The sequence below is a fragment of the Dermacentor silvarum genome, chromosome 4 (assembly GCF_013339745.2).
Source record: "Dermacentor silvarum isolate Dsil-2018 chromosome 4, BIME_Dsil_1.4, whole genome shotgun sequence".
Classification (NCBI taxonomy): domain Eukaryota; kingdom Metazoa; phylum Arthropoda; class Arachnida; order Ixodida; family Ixodidae; genus Dermacentor; species Dermacentor silvarum.
This window is the reverse complement of record NC_051157.2, coordinates 209,313,013-209,326,479: the sequence shown is the minus strand read 5'-3', so window position 1 is coordinate 209,326,479 and position 13,467 is coordinate 209,313,013. Positions and strand designations below refer to the sequence as shown.

Below are 13,467 nucleotides of genomic sequence, written 5' to 3'. Positions count from 1 at the left end.
CCTCATACTTATTGTGGCCCCACAGTGCTCTGTGTTTCATTATTCCTGCATTCCGCTTCCCCTTGATTTTCAGATTATCTTGGTGGTTTCTTGAGTAATTCTTCCCTTCGTTTATGCGTACGCCGAGGTACTTATATTGCTTCACTATGGGTATTACTTGCTGTTGAATTGACTCCACGAAGTTACTCGTGTGTTCATAAAAGTGTATTCGCTTGCACTTGTGAACGCGTAAGTATGCAAATGCTAAGGGAAGTGACGGCACGAGCTACGTACACAAGGTACGATGCGGCGTCCGACTTGTATACCAGGAACCACGCACCAGCGGTTTCCAACAAGTTACGATGGCATGCGGCGTCGGATTGGACGCCGAATGAATGTATGCAAATCGTCATACGACGACGGGAGCTATCGGACGGCCGCAGCCAAGCACAGCCCAGGATGCGTATGAAGTTGCCTGCCCCATATATCCGGCGCCCTCAGCGGGCCCGTTCTTCGCCGGCCCGATGCTCCCGGCCGAGGCCCCGTTCGCAACTACTGCCACTCACAGCGGCACATAAATCGGCTACAATTTCTTTTCTGACCGCAAACAGCACTAACTAGTAGCACAAGGTTATGTCGAAATCGCGCCTGTTCGGAAAACCGCTGGCGAGGTCGCGAGCCGTGGTGCGCTAGAGCAGGCACGCAGCACGCACCGGCCGTCTCTCCGCGAGCCGTCGTCCCTGGTTTGCACGCGTGCTCTTCGTATCCGGCGGTGCCTAGAACAGTGGTTGACTTTGCTTACGCGAGACACATTTGTACAACGGCTAATCGTGTCGAAAACCTCCGAGCCGCCCTCAGACGCACCGGCAACAGTCACCAACGCCGCGCGCATTGGGTGCGAACGCGGGCAAAACGCCGACGGCGTCGACAACAGTTGTGCGTGTTGCTGGTGCTGCTGCATGTACAAGTTATACACCTGATAAAACTACTACCCTTACTCCGTATAGCTCTGTACTAATTTGCTATCGCAATGATGCTTCGCCTTTCGGGTGAAACTGCGACATTTTTATTGACACCGCTCGTGTAAAAGAAAATAAGAAAAATTGGAGGACGCTTAAGCTTCACTTTTAAGCGTGGAACGCGATAGGATTCAAAGATCCCTGACTGCTTCTCACGCTTCCCGACAACTGCAGCTGAAGCAACCGTAATGGTTACCGGGAAACACTGGCGGCGAACGTTATAGTATATATGCACGAAGGCGAGCTTTTTGGTAGAAACGCGGCCTCTTGCGTTGGGCGATCCCGGAGATATTCCAGAGCCGCGCCAAAACAATTGCATAATTTTCAGGTTTCCGTTTTATTGCGATAGCAATTATATGGACACTTCAACCGGATTTCTGCCGTCGGCGTCGCCGTCGTCGTCGCCGTCGCCGTGAGGTTCCCTATAGATAAAATCTTCGCCGCGCACCGTATGCCCAAGCGGAAGCGTGCGGGGACGCGCGCTATCACGGAGAGCGAACGCACTCAATCTCCCACGCGCACGCAAGGAAGCGGGAAGCCAGCGCCGGAGGGAGCAGGGGGGGGGGGGTCGCACTTCTACTCTGCCAGCAACCGTGCTCGTCGCTCGCGCGCACCGTCTCTTATCTCCACACGGTTCTGACCTTTATGCGCCGTGCATTCGCCGCTCAGTTTCCGTTGAAGCAGTAGAGCGCACGTACCTTCGCCCGCTGCATGCTGCCAGAGTTTTGACAGTCGTTGTTTGCAGTCATTCAGTGTGATCTATTCATGTTTTATTGCGATAGCAATTATATGGACACTTCAACCGGATTTCTGCCGTCGCCGTCGCCGTCGCCGTCGGCGTCGCCGTGAGGTTCCGTATAGATAACATCTTCGCCGCGCGCCCTATGCCCCAGAGGCAGCGTGCGGGGACGCGCGCTATCACGGAGAGCGAACGCACTCAATCTCCCACGCGCAAGCAAGGAAGCGGAAAGCAAGCGCCGGAGGGAGCAGGGGGGGGGGGGGGGGCACTTCTCTGCCAACAACCGCGCTCGTCGCTCGCTCGCACCGTCTCTTATCTCCACACGGCTCTGACCTTTATGCGCTCAGTTTCCGTTGAAGCGATAGACCGCACGTACGTTCGCCGCTGCGGCGTATCCGCTTGCTGGCAGCGTTTTGACAGTCGTTGTCTGCAGTCATTCAGTGTGATCTATTCATGTTTGTTCGTGCGCGCTCACACCACGCTTGTTCAATCAGTTAGTAATAGTCGGGCCACATTTTCCAACGCACGCTACACATGCAATGCTGCCCGGGTCGGCAGTGCAGCGCTACAGGTGTGTTGTCTGCAGTCATTCAGTGTGATCTATTCATGTTTGTTCGTGCGCGCTCACACCACGCTTGTTCAATCAGTTAGTAATAGTCGGGCCACATTTTCCAACGCACGCTACACATGCAATGCTGCCCGGGTCGGCAGTGCAGCGCTACAGGTGTGTCCCTTCGCACACGCTGCCCACGGGAAGCGCTTCTCATCAACACCACCGTTTCACACGCGCCTCCTCGTGGTCATCGAGTCTCTCTTCATGTCGGTCTACTTACGCCGCAGCACACCTGCTTACTTAATCAGCTCATGTTTACTACAATTCATATTGCTACCAAAGCCGCTCACCTTACTTCGTATGACATTGCTGTGTTGCTATCGCATTCATTGCTTCGCCCTTAGGGCGAAACTGTGACATTTTTTTTTGTGCGCGCTCACACCACGCTTGTTCATTCAGTTAGTAATAGTCGGGCCACATTTTCCAACGCACGCTACACATGCAATGCTGCCCGGATCGGCAGTGCAGCGCTACAGGTGTGTCCCTTCGCACACGCTGCCCACGGGAAGCGCTTCTCATCAACACCACCGTTTCACACGCGCCTCCTCGTGGTCATCGAGTCTCTCTTCATGTCGGTCTACTTACGCCGCAGCACACCTGCTTACTTAATCAGCTCATGTTTACTACAATTCATATTGCTACCAAAGCCGCTCACCTTACTTCGTATGACATTGCTGTGTTGCTATCGCATTCATTGCTTCGCCCTTAGGGCGAAACTGTGACATTTTTTTTTGTGCGCGCTCACACCACGCTTGTTCATTCAGTTAGTAATAGTCGGGCCACATTTTCCAACGCACGCTACACATGCAATGCTGCCCGGATCGGCAGTGCAGCGCTACAGGTGTGTCCCTTCGCACGCGCTGCCCACGGGAAGCGCTTCTCATCAACACCACCGTTTCACACGCGCCTTCTCGTGGTCATCGAGTCTCTCTTCATGTCGGTCTACTTACGCCGCAGCACACCTGCTTACTTAATCAGCTCATGTTTACTACAATTCATATTGCTACCAAAGGCGCTCACCTTACTTCGTATGGCATTGCTGTGTTGCTATCGCATTCATTGCTTCGCCCTTAGGGCGAAACTGTGACATTTTTGCTTCATACTTTTGATATTTCAGTCTGCGAAGATTTAACATAAAACGCATGCGCTGTGGATGTTTTGATTCATGACTTTCGTTTGTGGATCGTCATTCTCAAAATTCCGAGGAATAGCTTTGTCAAGAATGCAAGACAAGGTATGAGCAACATTAATGATAGAATGGTGTGGCAATATAACACGCATATACCGCATGCCATATAAGAAGGCCTGGCATAATAATGTACCTAAATATATTCGGAGGGCCTGCGTGTTTGGGGTTGATTTTCTCCTTCCCCCCCCAGCGACCTTCGGTCCTCCCTTTTCTTAATAAAAGAATTCATTCATTCATTCATTCTCCGCCACCCGCCGACATCGCACGCCGACGCCGGTTGCCGACGCCGGATTTGCTGCAACACGGGGTCCTTAACGCTGTCCAAAGGGGCTTGTTTTGCACCTACTGACGAGCATATGAAACTTTGCAAGCGTACGTGTCAGGCGCCGCCCTTACAAAAAATTCTAGTAACGTTCAATTAAATTTTTTTAGACAAATGTCACTAAAACCTACGATCGGTCTATTGAAAGTTCTCAAACCGTTTTTAAACTTCCTAAGTACTTCATACCAACATCCTGTCGACTATTGGCCACCGATATTCAATTAAAATTTCATTTACAAACTTTCTTGAAACAATGAATGAACATCCTTCAAACATTAAAAGCAGGGGATCTTTTTACTTCTTAGAAACATCCTAGCAACTTTTTTCCTTCTTTTTGCCGTGCGCCTTAGAAACATCCTTGCAACTTTTTTCCAACTTTCTGTAGCTTGACCTAGAAACTTCCTAGTAACTTTCTTCTTACTTTTTGCTGTTCACCCTAGAAACATCCTTGTAACTTTTTTCCAACTTTCTGTTGCTTGACCTAGAAACATCCTAGTAACTTTCTTCCTACTTTTTGCTGTTCACCCTAGAGACATCTTTGTAACGTTCTTTCAACTTTCTGTTGCTTGCTCTAGAAACATTCTTGTAGCTTTTTTCCAACTTTCTGTTGCTCGCCCTAGAATCCTGGTGACATTTATCGACTTTTTCCAGCATTTTTTAAAAATTGTCTTGTAGTCCTCTGATGCAACCTTGAACATATAAAAGTATGTACCTGTTAGCGAAACACACCAATCTTTTCAAACACTGATGTTTATTTTCCAACCCTTTCATACATGCCCTAAGAAGCCACAAGCAAGCAGTGACTATAATGTGGTCTGGATATCTCCCGTGTTCTTGATATCCCTCTTGCTTCAAGCCTAAAGGAGGAAAAATGCAATAATAGTTAGCCTTATGAATTCTATCTGGTCAAGATAGCATGATGCAGTCACCCACAAGAATTTGACTTCGAATGACCCACAATCAAAACGAAGATTTCAACTGACTGCCTTGCCACACATACTTAGAATGGCATTCACACCTCTGGGGTGCAAAGCTTCTTGTTGGGCGACGTCCTTGTGGGTATTGGAACGCCACCCAAAAAGTGACAAGCATTGCTGAAGCAAAACTGCTGCACATAATATGCATGTGTTACATGTAGTAATCGTACACTTGTATAAAGTAGCTGTAAATCAGTTGCAGTAAAGATACTCAAAGTTTTTAGAATGGCTTCAGCGAGATATGCCGAACTCAATAAATGCGATGACATGCATAAAGCACTTTTTGCCTAAACTATGTCTTTAGGTGGTAGAAAACATTTTTATAGACCCTCTAGTGCACATTATTCACAGTTTCAAAACTCAATTTGCTAAAACCACAACAAATTATTATATTAAAAAGTGACTATTTCAATATTTCCACCAAGTGCAGGGGAGCTTGAGCATGAAGCAAGCTTCCTTGTGACATCTCAGTAAATCCGAGGTAGTGAGCATGTGGTACCACAAACCACAGATGCACACACGTTCAGGGCAGTAGTCAGCACTGTTACCATGTCACTGGAAGCTTGTGTATTAGGCAGCTGACAAGTAATATGAAAAAAAGGTAAAAAGGATTGTTTGCATTTCAGATAAGTGACAGCAAAGAACAAGCTTTATCCAATGTCAACTGGAGAAGGGCAGAGACACGCTGAAAAAAATGCCAATGTAAAGGCAAACGCTCAGTGTTCAGCTGCACTGTCGTGGCTTGCTACTGCCCGCAGAAAAAAAAGTGACAATGTAACGGCGAACAGTCAGCATTCAGCTGCACTGTCGTGGTGGCTTGCAACTACTGTGCTGTGCGGATTGTTGTGATTTAGCAGTTTGCGTTACCACCTCAAATTTCTGTAAAATACAAAGGAGACCAGCTTCCTGCTTGAAGCCAACCTGCACTTCAGGTGCATATTGAACTTGTCACATTAAAAGGTTATTGGTTAGTTATATGCTTGAGGAATTACCTTCTCATACTGTGGCTGGGGATTCAGCAGCTACCTAATAAAGACGAAAATCTTGCTGTTTGTATGCTAATTTTAGGAGATGAAGTACGGTACGCAATACATAAGTGTGAGCGATTAGAGGGAACAATATAGGCGCACAGGCAATAGTGTGAGAAGTGAGCTTCACAATACTCCATAATAAAAATGACAAAAAGATACACATCTCGAGACCTCATGCTTCTCAACGATTATCTTAAAAAGGCAAACTGACTAGATTAATATACAGTCTGTACAGAGTTTATCATGCAGTTACTCAAGTCAGGGTTATATTTAGCTCAGAGGAGGCTAGTTAAAGGTAAGTTCATTAAACTGAGCGCCCCCCAGATGACCAAAAGTGATATGCAAGTGATTAGCCACTAGAAATCATGAAAATGGCACACACAGTAAAATGATTGCATATTACAGAAACATATCCTACAACACACAATGCAATGACAGTTTTGTACGCACCTTTGTAAAAGCACGCAGATCAGGTGCTTTATAGTGCTGCTCTCCAGCTTGCAGCAATGCTGCAGGTTCCTGTGGGATGCCTCCAGAATCCGCACAGCCTTCAACTGCAATGAATAATTGCAATGTGAATCTGGAAACCTGTCATATCAGTGTAATACTGAATTGCAAAGAGCCTCACACTAGCAGCTACATAATGCGCGTCTCGTACGAATCTTTCCATTATATCTAAGGAGGTTACACAGTTATGTTGTAACAAGTGAGATTCCATGCGGGAATGCAGCAAACATAAGACTACCAGAAAAATCACCGAAACTCAAATATGTAATAAAGCAAAAAAGCATTGGATTATGAAAAAAAATATTGAGCACATGAAAAGTCTTTTGAACCCTAGGCCGTGTTTGTTTAGCGATGATATTCCTTCTTGCTCTTCGTCAGTGGTTTGACCGACGCGCCGCCCGTGTTATGAACTGGAATAGCCGGCCGTTCACAGTGGGTGGTAAGAGTGACGTAGCATAGAGCGCAAAGTAGCGCCACGAAATAGCAGCCCTTACTTTATTACTACAAGGCACAGTCATTACCTATGACTGGAAGAGCTGGCATACTGTTCTTTAGATGAATATGTATATATAGTAAAAGCCAGCGTCTGATTGGGATGTCTCGATTAAAAAGAAACCTCGTCATTGCAATATCTGCGTATATCTGCCTTGCAATATAGAACACGACAGGTTCTATAGTTCAATATAGAATACAGACAGGTTCTCGCGATGCGGGCTTTGAAAGTGAACTGTATACAAAAAAGTCTTCATACAAGCTAATATGTGCGCAAGCGTCAAACATAGCTATCCTGTGCCAACGCGTGAAGCCCATGACACATCGGCGTATACACACCTGCAGTGTACTCGCGGAAATGCTTAAATATGGAATAATTTTCTGCCGGGAAACTATCCAACCAACAGTAACTTGCAATGTTTCCATAATTATGTTCCCATTCAGTCAGAGCTGTTGCGTTTGCGCACCGCTTATCAGCCGGCGCCCAAGTCTGGCTCATCTCTTCCGGACGATAATCTGTTTCGCGCATGTGCGCTGATATGATTTCACTCGCCCTTTGATCACGGCGTTCCTTTATAAAGGACTGCGGATCACGCCGTTGGCGCTTCTTTTTGTACACCTTCTTTCGGCAAGCATGCCGCATTAAAGTGCTATCGTGAGCAATATGAGCTCGAACACGGGAGCGCGTGGAAAATAGCCTCAAAACCTAGATAGCGTCATACGTGGATGGCGCTGCCGAAACCGGAGGGGAAAGGAGGGTGTGCTCTTCCGCTAACTGCTGGCACTCTCGCTTCGCTAGCGTACAAAAAAAAAAAAAGATAAAAGTGGCGTATCCGAACGCTCAGCCAACACCGCCTAGATTTAATACAAGCATGACCTGTGCATTATGGAAGTCTACGTCACAGCCGATATCTCAGCAGCTGCAGAGCTTGATGGGTCATTTCATGTAGCTGTGCGCGTTGATGTGAATTGATATCACCGCTAGCGGCCAGTGACATGCTACAAGCTACCGTTTTGCAGCAATGATATCGAGGCGGGAGTGTGAACAGCCAGCGGAAGCGCGGCGCCCTTTCCGATTTGTTTCCAAAAGCGGCCGCTGCAAATCGGCCGATGTAGGGTTCGAGGCTATTTTCCACGCGCTCGCGTGTTCGAGCTCATATTGCTCACGATAGTACGATAACATCAACAGAAGCTTTAAAAAATTAAATTATGGGGTTTTACGTGCCAAAACCAGTTCTGATTATGAGGCACGCCGTAGTGGGGGACTCCGGAAATTTGGACCACCTGGGGTTCTTTAACGTGCACGTAAATCTAAGTACACGGGTGTTTTCGCATTTCGCCCCCATCGAAATGCGGCCGCCGTGGCCGGGATTCGATCCCGCGACCTCGTGCTCAGCAGCCCAACACCATAGCCACTGAGCAACCACGGCGGGTAACAGAAGCTTTCGTAAAATTGCTTACTATATGTGCACCAGAAACATGGACCACTTACGCTCAGAATGTGCTCTGCTCTTCTTACACAAAGCTCATTACATGAACCATAAGCTACAACAACGCGCACAAGCGCCAAACTTGCTTACCTTTCAAGACGTAGTCAACAAACGCTCTTTCGTCTCACGGGTACCGTGGCACCAACTCTCTTTCGGGCACAAACACTGTAGAGCTGCCGATGAACTACAGCACCACGAATGCACAACCTACAACAAATTCTTTCATACACTGAGATGAAGCCCCAGTACCAGGCTTTTCACGAGAGAGCGCAGGCAGGCGGAAACAAAGGCAGCTTGGACGGGCGCAGTAAGACACTGTTGACACTGGCGTATCGCACGAAACCCACGGCGAACAACGGCATTTCACGAGTCCAGAGGTTGTGCGATGGTTAATGCACACGATAAGAAGCACATTTTGCCTAGGCACTTCTAATATAAAATTCAACTACCATCTCACTGCAACGAGCACTCGCGCACAGCCAACGTGGTCCATGCACTACAGCAACTTGGATTGGATTGGATTAATTGGCAGCAAAACCACAAAACTGCAGCAGCGCCACACTGCGGTTAACGAAAAGGAACCTGCCTCCCTGATTCGCATTGCTTCAGGAGCATAGCCTTCGAGATTCGCATTTGGCACTCAAGGAAAGTCGTAGCTGAAGCATGAGCCAATCCACACGCCGCCCGTTCGGCTCCGTCTGCTTGAAATGACGGACGGTCTACGGGCTAATATGACACTTACCGAGCAGATATCCGTGGTCACCGCCCATATACACGTTAATTATGGCGTCAAGTGTAGTGTTTTCGAGAATATGTGCTCTCATCTTGAATTGATGAGACGATATTTCCTCTTAGCGTCAGGAATAAAGGTAACAAAACGTGGCGATGGCTGGCGTGCTACAGCAGCTGAAGCTTCGGCTGAAGTGCAACAGGCGTACTGCTTGCACGCAAGCGCAAACAAACAGATACGACCATGCCAGGTACACAACTGACTACTCAGTAAACTGACAATCGTAAATTATTCACTTCTGTGCCCAAGCAAGCATTTACGGAATCCTTGCTGCCGTACGAATCCCGCCGATATATCAACACAACAATCACCCGCAGTTTTGAAAAGAAAGGCTCTTTTAACAGTGACCGCAGGTACTGCATTTGCGAAAGTTTTGTGTATAGTTTGCATAAAATCGTAAAGGAAAGGTTTCTCAAGAAGCCGAATTCCGAAAAAAGGTAAGCGTCGTGAAAACAAATAAATGGCCTTACGACATGTCAGAAAGTCTAGGCATTGTATAGTTCCTGCTGGTGCTACTATAATACGTGGAGTAGTGGTAGCGTCTCTGCCTCACACGCAGAACTCCCGGGTTCGAGTACCAGTCATTGTACAACTACCTTATTTTTTGAAGTAGGAAAACGTTATATACAATTTCACTGGGGCATGCTAAGATATTTTACCTTAGCTACTGCTAATTATATATGCACGCGTAATAACAAAAATTATCCTGTCTCTTCGCTTTCTCTTAAACTGCAGGGACACCTTGTTGTAAGCCACTTAGTTGACACTTGTATGACACTTAGTTTATTCGTACTAATTATTGTATTACCGATATTGCATGTTATGCTTCTTTATTGCAGTGTTAAGTGAGCAAATGAATGAAACAAATACAATTGTTATAATTTTCTTTACACAAAAGTAAAGACAGAGCCTACCAACTTTCCTTAAACTTTCTTTAAACTTTCTTCAAACGAACTTCCTTCAAGCGAAAAGAAGAACGGAGCCTATCAACTTTCTTTAATGGTGCTTTAAACAAGCTTTCTTCAAACGAAAATAAAAACAGAGCCTACTAACTTTTTTTAAGCTTTCTTTGAACAAACTTCGTACAAACAAAAGTTAAAACACAGCCTACCAACTTTTTTAAAACTTTCTTTAAAGAAACTTTCTTTCAACCGAAGTCAATACAGAGCCTACCAACTTTCTTTGAAAAAATTCCAACAAACGAAAGTTAAAACAGAGCCTAACAATTTTCTTTAAACTTTCTTTAAACAAACTTTCTTCAAACCGAAGTAAAGACAGATCCTACCAACTTTCTTGTAAGATGTGTTAATAGAAAGTAAAAGTACATAGAGTGTTACTAAAGTTGATATAAAGTTGGTAAGAGTTCTAAAGAAAGTAAGGAATTATTTTTGTATGGGCGGGTCTAGGCGGAGTACGTGTCACTCGCTTGTTTGGACGGCTATTCTCAATCGTCGTATGCCGCAAGATTTCGGCAACAATGGAACCGTACCTTCAAACCGTAAAATCCGTACCGCGTTGTACGAACCGAGATGTAGGCTACGCGAGAGAGTGAGACAGCGGGCGATGACACGTGATGTCGTTGGAAAAGGAGCACGGAAAGATCTCGTAGGCAGCAGTTACCGGTAGATAAAATGTTGCATTCTGTATATCACTGCGTGTCCGCTGTGCGGCAGGTTAGGAGAAAATCACCAATATAAATATTTTCCCTCTATTTATTTCCAAGTACAGTGCTGTGTGAACCATTTTTAGCGCCCATCTTTCAGTCGGCTTAGAAATCTCGGCGGGAATATTTTAGCGCGATAGCGTTAATTAATTCTCAGGATGACACCAGTTTCGAGATATTAATTCCCGAACATTACGGAGAAATGCATTGACATTCCAGTTAATTTTGTGCTTCAATGCATAAAGCGACGTTTTGTTAAGAACCTAAATGGAACGCCAATACATTTCTCCGCAAAGTTCGGGAATTAATATCTCGAAACTGGTGTCATCCCGAGAATTCGGGATGACACCAGGTCGCCTGTGTCGCCCGTGGCCCCAAAAGCGGAGGCTCCCGACACACTTCAACCCAGCCCGGACAACAAGAATCGGCCGACGTCAACGCGAGAAGGCCGGTCCAGTCCGGCTACTCCAGAACCAACTGGCGCCGTGCCTGTTCCTTCGACAACACCCCCAACATCCCTCCCAGCCCAGCAGGCTCCCTGTTCCCCAAGTCCACCGGTCTTACGGAGGTCTACCCGACAACGAAGACCCGTGCAAAGGCTGCAGTTTTAAGAGAGGGAGAAGTGATATGAAGTGCTCGGCTAACACGTGTCAAACATGATTGGTTCTTTTATGTTACGTCATAGGCAAGTAGCCTATATATATATATTTCGTTCTCTGAAATAGAGGTTGTCGTGCGTTTGCACTTGGGCCGTCTCCGTCACTCTGTCACCCGCTACAACAGTATTCTGATAAGGTGCCCAATTTGCAAGCATCTGGTATCGGCACAGGCAAACGGCTGAGTGCGTCCGCGTTGGCATTTTCCTTGCCGGCCCTGTACGCGATGCGTTACCGACACTGGCTTAGAAACAGAGCCCGTCTCTGAATACGTGCCGACTCCATTTGGGGCACAGGTCGATCTTCTCGTAGAAGTGCCACTAGTGGTTGGTGGTCCGTGACCAATACAAGCTCGCGGCCCAACAGGTAGTCTATAAACTTTGTTACTCCGAACACCAGTGCGAGAGCTTCCTTCTCGAGCTGAGAATAATTCTTTTCGGCGTGTGTTAGCGTGCGTGAACGGAAGGCAATGGGCTTATCCAGTTTACCAATTCGGTGCGAAATTACGGCACCTAGACCCGAAGATGACGCGTCACATTCCAAGCGCACAGGTTGGTTGGGATCGAAATACGTCAGAACTGGCGAACTCAGGAGTGTTTGTTTAGCCTTGAGATATGAATTTTCCTGGGACGTTCCCCACTGCCATTTATGCTCTTCTTCAAGCAGGAGATACAGCGGGGCCAACATTGTTGACATGCGTGGCAAGAACCAGTGATAATAAGTCAACAGACCCAAAAACGAGCGCAGTTCGCTCACATCCGTAGGCCGTGGCGAGTCGCGTATTGCTGCTAGGTTCTTCTCAAGCGGATGCAAGCCGTCTTTGTCGATGCGATGGCCCAGGTAGACGATGGAGTCTTTGCAAAAATGGCATTTTTCGGCTTTCAGCTTGATACCATTCTCTTGAAGCCTGCGCAAAACGTCCCGGAGCACTGAGCCATTACCATCTTCACGTTCCGCTATCAAGACATCGTCCAAATACACTTGCACGGCTGGAAGGCCGGCCAGAACCGTTTCCATGCGCCGCTGAAAAATCGCGGGAGCCGAAGCAACCCCAAACGGAAGACGGTTATAACAGAACAAACCCTTGTGAGTGTTTATCACGGCCAACTTTCTCGCCTCCTCATCCAAAGGAAGTTGGTTATATGCATCCTTAAGGTCCAGTGTTGTGAAAGACGATCCCCCACGTAGTGACGCAAAAATGTCTTCAATGTTCGGTAAAGGGTACTGCTCAGTTATGCAGGCAGCATTGATTGTGGTTTTGAAATCGCCGCAGACGCGAAGGGACCCGTCTTTCTTCAGAACTGGTACGATTGGTGCCGCCCACTCAGAATGTGCTATGGGCGATAATATGCCTTGTTCCACTAAACGGTCCAGCTCCGTTTCCACTTTTTCACGAAGAGCATAAGGGATTGACCGCGCCTTATGGAACTTCGGTTGGGCGTCTTCTCTAATGTGGAATTTCACAGGTGGCCCCTGAATATTTCCAAGCCCTGGCTCAAAAAGGGCAGAAAACTCGGTCCTGAGGCTGTCGGGATCTGCTGACGTCGACTGAACCGTAGCGAGAAAACCGGACGGCAGAAGCGAAAACGCTTGAATTAAGTCCCTTCCGCAAAGGCTGGGGCCCGAACAACCTACAACAATCAGTGTGGCAGGTACAGCCTTCCCCGCAAAATGGGCTTGAAGGTGCAGTTCACCGACAATGGGTAGCTTGCCCAAGTAACAGCTGAGCGTGTGTTTGCATTTCGATAAGCGTGGCCAACTCAGACGGTGCTTTAGATACAGCTCCTGCGGAATGATAGAAAACGGTGATCCCGTGTCAATAATCATGTTCAAGGGCACTCCACCCCAGCGGATAACTCTGCGGAACGCCTCGAGCGAACATTTCTTTTCTCGTGATTCCTGCAATGTGAAGACTGTTGAAATATCGCTTTCCTCAGTTTCGGATACCGCGCTCTCATAATGAACTGCGGCGTTAGCGCTGCCATCGCGCCTACGACCAG

General features: G+C 47.2%; 1 protein-coding gene across 1 annotated transcript in view; it reads right to left on the bottom strand.

Annotated features, from left to right (window-relative positions):
• Positions 1 to 13,467, bottom strand: part of LOC125945126 (adenylate cyclase type 3-like) — a 197,734-nt gene that overhangs the window by 96,520 nt on the left and 87,747 nt on the right. The window lies entirely within an intron of this gene.